The 4,915-nt window shown below is 36.6% G+C and overlaps 1 pseudogene; it reads right to left on the reverse strand.

The window, feature by feature from the left end:
- Positions 1-2,885: 2,885 nt before the first annotated feature.
- Positions 2,886-4,639, reverse strand: LOC119535085 (annotated as a pseudogene).
- Positions 4,640-4,915: the final 276 nt, after the last annotated feature.

The raw sequence follows: 4,915 nt of genomic DNA on the forward strand, positions 1-4,915 counted from the left end.
ACTATGTAATATCTCCCTTTTTACACACTCCTATTGCCATTACCCTTATCTTAATCTGCAATTATGACATGAAAATTGCAAAACCTACCTTTTTGTATATCCCACTTAAATAACCAAAATAGTCAAATAAAACATCATTTGGAGTATGGTGGGGATACCTTTTTTCTTAAGTACATTCACACAATGTCTTTCAAAGTGGGGGTTTCAAAGTGACTCATTTTGTTTAAAAGTCTTGATTACATCCCTCTAGTCCATCTCTTTTCATATATTTCTGAAATCTCTATATAGTAGAAATGGGAAAGAAGTAAGAATTACTGAATAAACATTAGATACCTCAAATGCTCAAGGTTCAAAAACACAAAGATTCAAGAGTATGGAGTTGATAAAAACCAAGAGCAAAGTACTGTGCTGTTTGATGGTGAAATGTGTTGCTATTTGGCTTCCCTGAAAAGCAGACACTGAGTTGGAGATTAGCGTCTATCTCTGACAATACTACGCTGGGAGAATTCTTAGAATTAACCCAAGTGGAAGGGAAGTTAAATGAAACTGACATGTGATTCATTCACAGATGAGTCCTTAGCAAGCAAACTGTACAGAGCATTGTAGAGAGTAGTCCTGAAATGGGGTACAGGGGCCCAGTCTTTATGCTCCCACATTGTTTAGGCATTAGTGTGGGGCACCCTGGAAAGAAGGCATGAAATGGGGTGAGGTGTCACTTCAATTGAGTCACTCCCTGTGTGGGGCTAGCAGCTGGGCTTTCTGTGGGAAGGACCCCATTAGCTGAGGCAGTAGGTCTTTCATTCCTGAAGAGCTATCTGGAAACATCTCAGCATCTACCTCACCATGACAGGATTAGTTAGTTGGTTGAGTGGAAACGGAGGGTAAATAAAAAATTCCTGGCACCTTGAAGAAAAGTCCAAAACTGAGGGGAGTGTTCAATATATTTGGAACTTCCCAATAGTTCAGATGGCTACCGGAGATAGATGTGGTCTATGGAATGGACGTCACAGCATGTAAATTGTTTTACCATGTGAATGATGAGAAAACCACTGCATGACAGTAAAGGTGGGTTTAAAATACTATAATTTACACTTTAAAGATAGATCTTGATTTATTGATTATTATAAACTATAAAAGCAAGCAAATGTTTGTCTTCTTAACCATTTTTCTATGTCAATATGTGTGTGGAAAATGATGAATAAATGTATCTATTTGGATGGTTAAGGTAGCAATGGGTTTAATATCAACATATTGGGTGTCACAGGGACAATATCATAAGGATCAATAATAAATAGTTGGAACTGTATGTAATAGGATAGTCAAAACTAATATTAAAATATTTTAACAGTTATTTTTAAAGTATGAAGGAGCATTTAGCATTGTAAATAAACTCCCAAGGGCTCAGTGCTTTACATTCATTGCAATAGTTTGTGATCCTCATGTCATTGCTAATTAGAAAATGTCTTTTATGTATATGACCTAACATGGTTATTGTTATATCAGCACATATGTTCATTGCACTTTTGATCTAATCTCTCATTAAATATGAAGAAGGTCAAGGAAAAGAGGCAAAAGTAACGTCATATTATGAATGTCACAATCACAAGGATGAATCAAAATAAGAAAGAAATGTAAAATTTCAAAGTTATTCTTAATGATAGAACAGTGCTTATCTTTGTTGAAACTGACTATTCTAAAAATGTGTATTTATTCACAGTGAGAACTTTTTTAAATATTGATTCAGGCAGTAGAATCCAGCCTGTCTATATAACTGTTTCCTTAGACTTTTCTGCATTCACAATTTATCCCAGAAAATATGAGGGTGTAAAACAGCTTCCCATGGCTATAATTGGAGTCCCATATTGCAGACAATGAGAGAATGAAGCAGGAAAAAATATTTGAAGAAATAATTGCTGAATATTTCCCCACTTTGGTGAAAAACACTAACATAAAATGCTAAGAATTCAGTAAACCCCAAAAGGAAAAAGGGCCACACTGCTGTTGAACTTCTATAGACCAATCATGAAGAGACAAAAATCTTGAAAGCAACATACATTACAATAAAACAGTAAAGCAATGTATATGACATTTAAGGGGTCAGCAGTATGAATGGCAGGTGAATTCTATTCAGAGACAGTGGAGACAAGGAGACAATGTAGTGATATCTCTAAACAAAAGAAAAATAATTACCAATTCATAATTCTTTACCCAATGAAAATCATTTAAAATCAAGGGTGAAATAAACAATTTAGGTAAATCAACACTGTGAAAATCCATTATCTGAATTACAATCACTACTAAAGGAAGTTTTTCAGACAGAATGAACATGATACCTTGTAAGACTTGGATCTAAAGGAATAAAGAACACCTGAAATGGGAAATATGTTGGTAAATGTAAAAGGCTTGTTTTAGTCTCTTTATTTTTTAATACAATTGATGGTTTATGGCAATAATTATAACACTATGGGATGCATAGTAGATGTAAATACAAAACATATAAAAATAGCACAAAATGGGAGGTAGATAGAATTATACTATTGTTAGCTTCTTTTATATGAAATGATAGAATTTATTTTTATATTTAAAATGTCTTTATTCATTTATATGGTAAATACTGCTCCCCACTAAAAAAGAATGACATTTATGTTTCAATATGTCAAGCTTAGCTAAAAAATTCATGGGTCTCTTTTCTAAATCATGTATTAACAGAAGAATTCAATTTAACAGACATTATTAAATATTTTCACACATATGCAGAGTCTTGGATAAATGGTTAAAATCATAGGTGAACATTTGAGTATATGGATATTCCATGTACACCAGTGGGTTTAAAATAAGATGTGTTTGCAATGATTTTTAGTAACCAACTTGTTTTCTGTGAATCCTTAAATATCCGATTCCAATTCTTCCAACTCTTGCAGAAGGGCTTTCTCTTTCTGAATTGTCTCCAGCTGATTTTTTTCTAACTGTTTACAGTTGCTGCTTGTTCTTTCAATTGTTCAATTGCTTTCAGTTTCTCCTTTAGGTTCTTGATTTTTTTTGTCTATCTCAGGGTCCCCAGAAGCTGACTGAGAGACTGTATTTTGTGCTATGCTCTGCGGGGCAGGAGTAGGTGCCAAATTTGGATTGTCATTTCTTGCCTCCTGCTTTGCAGCTTTCTTGGCTTCATGTTCCTTTGATTTTTAAGGGCTGTTTTTGATAGTGGCTTATCATTTCCTGGTTGTGGCTTCATATTCTGAGGTGGTTCATCCTCATGCAGTCTGGAATTGGTGACTGGCTTATTTCTTAAAGCTGGGGGTCTATAAGCTGTTGTAACTTGAGGTTCCTCACTGGGTACTTCACTTGGAACTGCTTGGTAAGTTATTGTTTTTGCTGGAAATATTCCATCCAAAAATGGCTGCCAAGAAACCTGCCAAATTTCTGCATTTGATGGCACGTCATATTTGTGCAAGACAGAGCCAGTATAATGCCAAATTTTGTACCCATTATTGACTCATAACCTAGGAGCACACATGACAATCAAAATATGCTCACCATCTGGGTACCAAGCAGCATATGTAGAATCAGAGGCCACTGGTTTAGAAATAAGTTTGTAGTTTTTAACATCCCACACTTCCATTTGTCCCTTCAGATTTCCAAATCCAGCTAGTACTAATATATGTCCATGAGGGCTATAGAAGGCTGCATTACGAGCACCAGTTCCAAAATCAAACACAGGATCACATTTCGAGTTGAAAACTGTCACTTTGGCAGGCATAAAACCACAAACAGCACAAAATTCAGTGGAACTAAAGTTCCAAACTACATCATAGATGGGGCCATTTTTTGGTTATTGTACTACAGCACTTTCTCCATTTGTTGCAGTGCAGTGCAGCGTTGGTTCCCCATGGTAGGAAGCACCTGTCTTGTCAACATCTGTACCAGCTATTACCAACACTGCAGTAGCTTTTTTCTTCCATAGCATTGCAACCTTATCAGCCTTAAAGAAACTTCTGTTGGCTAAAGCTGCATGAGGTCCACCAAAATTGGGGTACTGATATAATCCAACAAATGAAGGTGCACCTTTACTTCCTGGAACATAAACAGCCACCTTGTATGGTTGGGGTCCAGGTGATAACACAAAATCATCAATTTTTTGTAAATGCAGTTTATTTGCCATCGTACTACAATTGTTGTTTTCAAAGAAGTGAACTGCATTGTTAACATTTCTGGCACAAATAGTTTCATCTTCTGACCAGGATGGACACCAATTTTGCATTTTTTTCTGGATGAAGGATTTCAAACATGTTCCATTTTTCACATCATAAAGTTGTAGGCTGGGTATCCCAGCTGTGCCATCTTTAGAGGTAGCATAAGGCTGCCACGCTGCCAGGACAGGGCTTTTGGGTGAGAACTCAAGACAAACTGCCCTTGGGAGGTCGAAGGAGTGCAGTAGTCCCTTGTTAGTGACATTGATAATATTTACTTTTTCTCCGCTGCCCCAGGTAAACAAGGTCCCATCCTAACTGAAGGTATAGATCTTGCAATTTTTCGCAGACTCCCTTGGGAACACTGTGCTTTCTGTAAAATGTGGGGGGCCATTCACCACGTAGGGTCCTTCTGATCCTCGGACAGCCAGGAGTAGCGTGGACGGTGTCATCTTATCCCAGAAAGAGCGAAGTGATAGACTATTAACTGTAAGAAAATATAAGTTAAGAAAAACCATTTTAATCACCAGAGCAACACTACAAAAATAAAGAGAAGTTATAACTAAAACTTGGGGAATTAATTAAATTGGAATACAAAAAAATGTTCAATAAACCGAAAATGGAGGGCAAGTGTGTTAGTTTCTGTTGCTGCTTGTGATGTTAGGTTCATGTGCCAACTTGGCCAGGTGATGTGGTGCCCAGTTGTTTGGTCAAGCAAACATCGGCCT

This window comes from Choloepus didactylus, chromosome 5, assembly GCF_015220235.1.
Source record: "Choloepus didactylus isolate mChoDid1 chromosome 5, mChoDid1.pri, whole genome shotgun sequence".
NCBI classification, from domain to species: domain Eukaryota; kingdom Metazoa; phylum Chordata; class Mammalia; order Pilosa; family Megalonychidae; genus Choloepus; species Choloepus didactylus.